Source organism: Calidris pugnax, unplaced genomic scaffold (assembly GCF_001431845.1).
Source record: "Calidris pugnax isolate Ruff unplaced genomic scaffold, ASM143184v1 scaffold171, whole genome shotgun sequence".
Classification (NCBI taxonomy): Eukaryota; Metazoa; Chordata; class Aves; order Charadriiformes; family Scolopacidae; genus Calidris; species Calidris pugnax.
In genome coordinates this window covers 10,576,226-10,585,540 of record NW_015091064.1, presented here as the reverse complement: position 1 = coordinate 10,585,540, position 9,315 = coordinate 10,576,226, and the positions used below count along the sequence as shown (strand labels likewise).

The window sequence follows — 9,315 nt, the reverse complement described above, 5'->3', positions numbered from 1 at the left end:
GAGCGTGAATGAGAGAAATGCAAGGAAACCCCCAAAAACGGGCGTCTCGGGGGAACTTAGCTCTTGCTCCCGCCCTTCCCTAGCGGGCAGCGGGCAACGGGTGACGGGCACCGCTCCGCCAGGAACGGCCGCCCTGTGGCCCAGGGGCGTCGCCGGGCGGCGGGGAAGGCGCTGCCCGGGGCGGCGGTCGGCCGACCCTCCCCTGAGGGAAGGGGGCGGCCATTCCGCGGCCACCTCCCTCACGGAACGGGGCGGCGGCGGCGGCGGCGGCGGGAGGCGGGGCTGCCCTCAGCCCACCCCGCGCGCGGCCCCGGCGGAAGGAGCGGCCTCGCCGGCTGCTTCCGCCCGGTTTCGGTCAGACGCCGCCGCTACGCTGGGTGTCGGGGAGCCTGCGGAGGGGGAAGGTGGGGGCCTCAGCCGTGGTGGCGGCGGTGGTCGTGGGTGGTGGTCGCCCTGCCGCCCGCCCTGCCGCCCGCCCTGCCGCCTCGGGGCGCCGTGTGGGGCGGGGGCAGCGCGGAGCGGGTTGAGTCCCCGCTGAGGGCGGGTGGCGGGGCTGGACGGGCCCCTTGCGGGATGCTGGGCCGGCCCTCCCCTCCTTTCCCTCCCTTCCCTGCCCTCCTTTTCCTTCCCTCCGTTCTCTCGCCGTGCCCGCCGGGCGGTGTCGGTCCTCGGGCCTCGGCGCTCCCTGAGGGGCGGCAGCCGCTCACCCGGTGGCGGGGCTGGGGGGTCTCCTCGCTGGGCCGTGAGGGGTGTGTGTGTGTGTGTGTGTGTGTGTGTCTGTCTGTCTGTCTGTCTGTGCCCCAGGCCTCGTGCAACGGCCGTGGAGAAATCAGGTTTATACACCATACACTCGTGTTCTGTGTTCCACGGCGATTTCTAGGCGTAAGGTTAAGGATGGAGTAACCCATCCCACCCAGTAAGCAGTGCTTCCTACCCGCTCCCCTGACTTGTTTTTCCTTGGCTTGGGAGGAGGCCTGAGGAAACAAGACCTTAAGCACCATCTCCTTTTCCAGAAAACAGCTGCGGTGATGCTACTTGTAGTGTTTTTTCTGTGTGTCAGTACTTGTTCCTGTGAAACATCGCTTGGAGCTGACATGCTTGTTATCTAAGCAGCAAGTTATAAAGCAGGTAGGAAGAAAAAATCCATTACCTGAAGGGTCTCTAAATTAAGAATATAAGGTTATGGATTCTTAAATGCTGGAAGTGAGGTGAGATTTGTAAGTGGAAAGAAGCGTGTTTCAATAGAGGAGCTAATTGGTTTGGAAAAGCAGAGAGCCTGGCAGGCGTACACAGCCCTCCTTCAGGAACCCTCTGTCTGTCTGACAGGTTTCCTCTCGGTGCTGGTCCCTGAGCATCTCCGCTGTCAGTAAGTGCAGGCTGGAAGATAGCTGCTATGAAAGAGGGAAGAATGCCTGTGCCAGACAGGAGGTGGGCAGCAGGTTCAGGAAGTGATGTAAACAGTGACAGAGTAAATGAAATCATGATAGCAATGAAGCACCATTGAGGTGTGACAGTTGTCAAGGGCTTTCTTACTGGTAGCTGTTATTGTGTTTGCAAAAATGATGAAACAGCACCTTTTCTTGCAAATTAGGTGTAATATTAAAGCTTTATCATCAGAAGACTGGAATGGCTTGAATAATGCAGACCCGTATTTTTAACGTGCAGTGTGCTCCTAGCCCTCTGGGACTTCATGGTATCCAGTTAAGGTCTGTGAGTGCATCTGCATGGACCTGTTGCAGAATCTGGATATGAATTTGTATTCTGTGTGTCTCGGAGACTAGATGCCTTCAATTATTAATTAGGATTATTGCAGTTGGCTGTTTTCTTGTGGCACTTGCTTATGTTGTCAGTCAGAGAAGTGGCCACACATTTACAGAACTGGGTGACAGCACTAACATTTAATATTTTCCATCATGGAAAATTACTAGAAGGATTGTGTAAAAGCAGTTGAAGTCAGTGATCTTTCAAGAATCTTTGACACTACCCTAAGCAGATGCTTGTGAGAGAGGCAAGCACATATGATTCTTCTTTACCTAGTCCTGCTGTATAAGTATCTACTCAGCCTGCAAAAAAGTGCAGCCCAGGAGCTTTCTGGAACAGAGCTACTGAAGACTTAAAGTTCCACGGTGGATTTCTTCTCCATCAACTCATCCTTGCCTTGCCTCCATCTGTGTGGAACTCTAGTGTTCGCAACGCCTTCAAGTAGTTCTGTGGGTCAAATATGCACTAACTGGGAGGCACCCCCATTGGTTTTGAACACGTTTTATGCTACTTCTACTTGGTATTTCCTACTTCTTAAATTAGAAGAGACACTGATGGGTTATTACCTATTTATCTGCTTGATGTGGTTCACAGAGGCAGTTGCAATAAATTGTGTATGGGTAATGGTAAAACGTAATTTCCAATATGACTGCCAAGCCAAAAAATTTACCAGTAAATTTGACAAGATCCACTCTATAGCTTCCTCATAGCTCTTACAGGTCTTATTATTTGGGGTTTTGTTTTTTGGGGGGGTTCTTTGGATAGCTTTGACTGCTTTCTAATTACATTTTTGCCATTATTATAATGAAGGCATCTTGTCTGGAAAAAGGGGTAGTCCCCATTTTGGATAATGTGTAGGTTATATTTACCAAGTATTAGGATCAGAATTTCAAGGTTTAAGCTTTAGCAATGTACATTGGTACAGAAAACATGCATGCAGGATATGAAGGACAGGTAATTCTTGCTTATTTAGATCAGGCATGTTCCTAATGGCGATATATCTATGTTTTTTCTCCTTTTGATAAACCACTGTATAATACTGTGAATTTTCAGTAAAATGCTTGACTAAATTTGATTCCGGCTTACACTTTGAATCATAACATTTAGATATCCAGTAAGGTTTGTAAAGAGGTTACACTGGGGAATTAAGCCATTGTGATAAAAGAATATCCATAATAGGAAAAAAAATGTGTAATATGAAAGGTGTGAACTTAACAGAGGTTTAAGCTTGAAACAAATTAAAGTTTTCACACAGATATACTAGCCTGAGTACATAGTGGAGGCGTGAAATGAATGAGAGAACTAGGTTTATTTACCTGGCTAGGATTGCCCAACCACCTAATGCAGCTGTGCATTGTGTGCTGAGTGCCCTGTTATCATGTCTTAGGTAATCCTGATGTGCCAGACTAGATGTGCCATGTCTAACTAGAGATGTTACAACTCCAAGTATGGCAGGATTTCTTTCCTCAGTATCCTCATTTCTTTTCTCAGTATCCTTGCTTCCTCCTGCTGCTGCCAGTAGCTGTGCCGTTCTTTTGGTTCTGTCCTTTTTCCATCTCCTGCTTCTGTTTAGATCCTGTTCCTGTTATCCTTTGTTTAGACAGATTGTTTACTCAAATTTCTCATTTAAAAAACCAAAACCTTTACTGATGCAAACTTTTTGCGGAAATCCAACCCCCCCGCAAATTTTGCCTCTCCATAGAAAATGTAGCACTAATTGGAAATAAAATTAGTATCAGATGATAACTAGATTATTTGCACCTAGGATGAACATGGGCTATGTTTACGTATATACTTGTACGTAGTCATGTGTTGTCAGGGTTTGGCAGGATTATTTTGATGGGAGGAGCTGGGTCACTGTGCAAAATAATAATACTTAAAGGGTTACTCTCCTTCTGAGGAATGAGCTAGTAGTGTTTCCAGCACGGTGAATTGACTTGGCTCCTCTTGTCACTAGAGCTGTAGGTCTGTCTGTTGGAGTGCTGGTGTGTGCAGACCTTCCTGCAGCCCTGGTGCTGGGAGAAACTGTTTGGCTGCTGCACTGCTTTCTGCAGCCTGACAGTTCAGCTCCCTGTCCCATCCACCTGACCAGCAGAATGATGAACATCACCATTGCTGCTTACTGAGACGGACTTGGACTCCAGGCCTCATATTAACAGTATAAACAATTACATTACTGTAGTGACTCAGAAAGGGATCTAATGCTATTTGGTATTATTGTTTGTAGTCTCTTGTTTACGTCTCCTGTTCATTGATTCTCCTGTTTGATTTCCCTTGTCCTTTACATGGAGCTGCACAGAGTCTATTTGTTTTCACATCTCTGTTTGCAATGCCTTCCTACCCTGTTTAGGTTAGTAAATGAGTATCGGAATGTACAGCTGCTGCAGTAAACATAAGGAGGCGGTTGTAAGCAACAAACACAGGCTAAGAGATTACTGGAGAATGCTGTTGTAATTAGTACACTGGTCTACTGTAAATAAACAAGTGTTTGGACTAATCCCTTTATGTCTTTATTCAAAAAGCTAGAGCTAAGTTGAAGGTGAGATAAACGGTTGATGTAAGAACACATACAAGTTGAAAAGCGGGGAAAAAAACCAAAGTGTTTTGAATTCAGAGCATATGTTAGACTAAGGGAGAACAACTAACGTGGAAATATGGAAGAAACACATAGAAATAAGGGATAGTTCCATAGGGAGATTCCTGCTGAACAGCACAGTGAAGGATGAGGCAAGCCAAATCAAGGACAGCATGATGCTAATTGGATTGGTGTATTTTTTTTTTGCTTTGATATCTGCTTCTTGCTAGTATTCATTATGCTCTTTGAGCTTTGCCTTATTTAACAAGAACAAAGAATAGTGCTCTTGATTGAGTAGCGAATCTTATTCTGATAGGAGGCGGAAAAGGAGTTATTTAATATCAGATGAAGTAGCAATTGCTTTTTACTGCTGCTGAAAGATGGAAGTTTCTGCAAATGCTGACTTTTGGGTGTGGTGGTTTGAATGCGTATATAGGGTACTGTTACTTTAAATTCTTCTATTTTAGTGTTTTGTTGAATGTTGTCCAGTTTACCTGTATGACTTACACAGCTGTCCAACAGAAATGTGGGGCTTGTAGTTTTTTTGATGTAGGAGAAAAAATAAGAGCATAGAACATACAGTTGCAGAGCCAAATAGTTCTTTGACTTTTTTTTCTTTTGAGAAGGTGCAAAGTTCTCGTTTTCCCTAGAGACAGTAGGAATCAGATGGCAAAGAAGCATCATCTTTGTTTAGTGAGCAAGTATTTTTTCAAAACCCTTTGACCACAAGCAAAACATTTTGCATGTGCGTGTTTTTTCTCTCTCAATACCATTTGCAATTTCTTCTGGTGTGTCCTTGATTATCTGTTCTTTGACTTTTTTGCAGTATTTCTGCTATTTCTCACTCTCCTATTGAAGCAATACCCTATGAGAGGCCGTGTTAAGTCTTCTTGCGCGTAATTAAATTTTGAATGTGCTCTGTTTTGGGTGGTGGCATATGCTGAAGTTTAAGGCCACTAATGTTTCTTTTCTATGTACCCAAACATAAACGTGATGAGTTCTTTTTCATATAGTATAGCATTCCCACCTCTAACTTCAGCAAGATTTTGATGCAGTCTGTAGTCGTGGTGTTACATTTCAATTTTACCCAGTGGATCCCAAAATACCGATGTTCAACATAATCCATATTCAAATGAAAAAAATAAACAAATTGCATATTTTGCAAACTTTAATGTATTTGTGACAATTTTCTTATGCTATCCATTCCAAACTGTGATTTATTTCCCTTTGATTTTTGAAATTTTGCCTTTTGCTTGGATTCCCTGCAGGCAGCTGGGAAAGTTCATTTACAAGATTCTCTTGACATGAGTCTGCTGTTTCTGTGAAATTTGCTGGTCAGAAGAGACCTGGCATAGTTTTCTCTCTGGAACCTTCTTTACTGTGAAGATGTACTGCAACAGCAGCTTTTTATGTTCTCTCACATAGAAATTCTATCTTTACTTGACTGAGGTTTTTACTAACATTGCAATCTAATTTCAGAACATAGATTTAAAGGATATTTATTAGACCCACCTGTTATTCTTGCCCACTACCTTCTGTTTATTCCTCTGTGAGATTTCAGATTTAAACGCCCGGAGATTTTCCTCTTGCCCCAATACTTCAATGCAGTATTTGGAGGGAAAGTGTCTTTGAAATTTACTTAATTTGTCCAGTAGATCTCAGTGCTGTGTGCTAATGAACAACTTTTTTGTGCTTTAGGACTAAAAAGTTTCTTAAAATCTCAGTTTCTGTTCTGGAGAACACCCCATATTACACCAAATTAAACCAATCTATTTGTTTTCATGCAAATGAAACCATCATCGTTTCCTTGACTGCACTTGTTTCTTTAAGCAATGAATTTCTTGCTCATTTCTTTTTAAGGTATCAACATTATTAGCTTTGTCATCAGGCTTGCATATTAACTAGGAAATGGGGCTGTTGCTATAAGTATATCTACCACTTTAACGTAATCTGTGGGATTCCTCACCTTAATGATGTTTATGAAGTTACTTTAAGAAAAAAGCAAAGTAAAACTCATGGTCTTTTGGGGTCAGTTTCATGTTGGTAGCTCTGAACTGTTCACAAACAGTTTGTGAGGTTTTAGCTCCTTTGAAAAAGTGGAAGTTACCACCTAGGTATGAGTAAATAGGACATGATATGTAGGACCTCTTCCAGTCTGCTGAAATGTGTTTCATAATACGTATACCCCCGAAACTCTTGTGCTTTAGGACTAAAAAGTTTCTTAAAATCTCAGTTTCTGTTCTGGAGAACACCCCATATTACACCAAATTAAACCAATCTATTTGTTTTCATGCAAATGAAACCATCATCGTTTCCTTGACTGCACTTGTTTCTTTAAGCAATGAATTTCTTGCTCATTTCTTTTTAAGGTATCAACATTATTAGCTTTGTCATCAGGCTTGCATATTAACTAGGAAATGGGGCTGTTGCTATAAGTATATCTACCACTTTAACGTAATCTGTGGGATTCCTCACCTTAATGATGTTTATGAAGTTACTTTAAGAAAAAAGCAAAGTAAAACTCATGGTCTTTTGGGGTCAGTTTCATGTTGGTAGCTCTGAACTGTTCACAAACAGTTTGTGAGGTTTTAGCTCCTTTGAAAAAGTGGAAGTTACCACCTAGGTATGAGTAAATAGGACATGATATGTAGGACCTCTTCCAGTCTGCTGAAATGCGTTTTCATAATACGTATACCCCTGAAACTCTCAGGACTAAAAAGTTTCTTAAAATCTCAGTTTCTGTTCTGGAGAACACCCCATATTACACCAAATTAAACCAATCTATTTGTTTTCATGCAAATGAAACCATCATCGTTTCCTTGACTGCACTTGTTTCTTTAAGCAATGAATTTCTTGCTCATTTCTTTTTAAGGTATCAACATTATTAGCTTTGTCATCAGGCTTGCATATTAACTAGGAAATGGGGCTGTTGCTATAAGTATATCTACCACTTTAACGTAATCTGTGGGATTCCTCACCTTAATGATGTTTATGAAGTTACTTTAAGAAAAAAGTCAACATTATTAGCTTTGTCATCAGGCTTGCGTATTAACTAGGAAATGGGGCAGTTGCTATAAGTATATCTACCACTTTAAATAATCTGTGGGATTCCCCACCTTAATGATGTTTATGAAGTTAATTTAAGAAAAAACAAAGTAAAACTCATGGTCTTTTGGGGTCAGTTTCATGTTGGTAGCTCTGAACTGTTCACAAACAGTTTGTGAGGTTTTAGCTCCTTTGAAGAAGTGGAAGTTACCACCGAGGTATGAGTAAATAGACTGACAGGACATGGTATGTAGGACCTCTTCCAGTCTGCTGAAATGTGTTTCATAATACGTATACCCCCGAAACTCTTTCAAGTTGTTCATACCTGAGCAAAGTACCTTGTTGGAACAAGATTGGTGGGGGATCCACCTATTCCTGGTTTGAATCCACAAAATCTGGACCTTTCTAAGCTAATGCTTTTTTTGGTTTGTGAGTCCTACTCTGCTTTGCTGAAAAGTTGTCTAAATAACTAGTTTTATAATGTTTGGCACTGACAAGAGCAAAGTAAAACTCATGGTCTTTTGGGGTCAGTTTCATGTTGGTAGCTCTGAACTGTTCACAAACAGTTTGTGAGGTTTTAGCTCCTTTGAAAAAGTGGAAGTTACCACCTAGGTATGAGTAAATAGGACATGATATGTAGGACCTCTTCCAGTCTGCTGAAATGCGTTTTCATAATACGTATACCCCTGAAACTCTCTCAAGTTGTTCATACCTGAGCAAAGTACCTTGTTGGAACAAGATTGGTGGGGGATCCACCTATTCCTGGTTTGAATCCACAAAATCTGGACCTTTCTAAGCTAATGCTTTTTTTGGTTTGTGAATCCTACTCTGCTTTGCTGAAAAGTTGTCTAAATAACTAGTTTTATAATGTTTGGCACTGACAAGGGACCACTTGTCCAGTACAAAATTGATACCGAGAAGTTTTTTTCCCTGCTTGCTTTCCACCAGGACAGTACACACTTAAACAGTTTGTGAGGTTTTAGCTCCTTTGAAGAAGTGGAAGTTACCACCGAGGTATGAGTAAATAGACTGACAGGACATGGTATGTAGGACCTCTTCCAGTCTGCTGAAATGTGTTTCATAATACGTATACCCCCGAAACTCTTTCAAGTTGTTCATACCTGAGCAAAGTACCTTGTTGGAACAAGATTGGTGGGGGATCCACCTATTCCTGGTTTGAATCCACAAAATCTGGACCTTTCTAAGCTAATGCTTTTTTTGGTTTGTGAGTCCTACTCTGCTTTGCTGAAAAGTTGTCTAAATAACTAGTTTTATAATGTTTGGCACTGACAAGGGACCACTTGTCCAGTACAAAATTGATACTGAGAAGTTTTTTTCCCTGCTTGCCTTCCACCAGGACAGTACACACTTTCTGGGTGATTGCTACAAGGTTATTAGAGGTAGTAAAATCCAGATTTTGTGATGATATTGTAGGTCCAGTTCTTAATACGTTTCTTCCTACTTAAGTCTGTGCACAGTCCACTGTATGGTGTTTCTGTACAAGGTTCAGAAATAAAAACTGATTCAGGTTTTTATTCTGCACTTCAGCTTTTTATTGTTACAGCTCTAAGCATGAGTAAGCTTACACATGCATTTCACAGATATTTTTGCACAGTCATCAGTGAAATTCTCCTGTTTTACTGCTTGAGGGAGGGACATGGGGGGAATGACACAGGAACAAAACAAATTGAAGGCATCGGATTGCTTGGTCACTGAGCGATCCCTGAAAATACGGCTGCCTTGTTTTGTTTTAGACAAAAACAGCCTGCTGCTCTGAAGTGCCTTAGGTATAGATGTTTGGGCTTTATCGGGTTATTTCCTGTAACTATGTTTCTTCATTTGAAGTGTCTGTACTTAACAATTTTTATTTACTAATTCAGAGCTAGTCCTTGCCATTGTATGACTTTGACAGAGAATTGTACTGTAAAGTACAA

At 42.0% G+C, this 9,315-nt stretch overlaps 1 protein-coding gene across 2 annotated transcripts in view; it reads left to right on the top strand.

Annotated features, from left to right (window-relative positions):
* The first annotated feature begins 290 nt into the window (after nucleotides 1-290).
* The window catches only part of LDAH (lipid droplet associated hydrolase), a 119,761-nt gene continuing 110,736 nt past the window's right edge, over nucleotides 291-9,315 (top strand). For both annotated transcript variants that reach the window (XM_014956900.1, XM_014956898.1), the window contains exon 1: nucleotides 291-404. The gene's annotated coding sequence lies outside the window, so the exon portion shown is untranslated. The remainder of the gene's footprint in view (nucleotides 405-9,315) is intronic.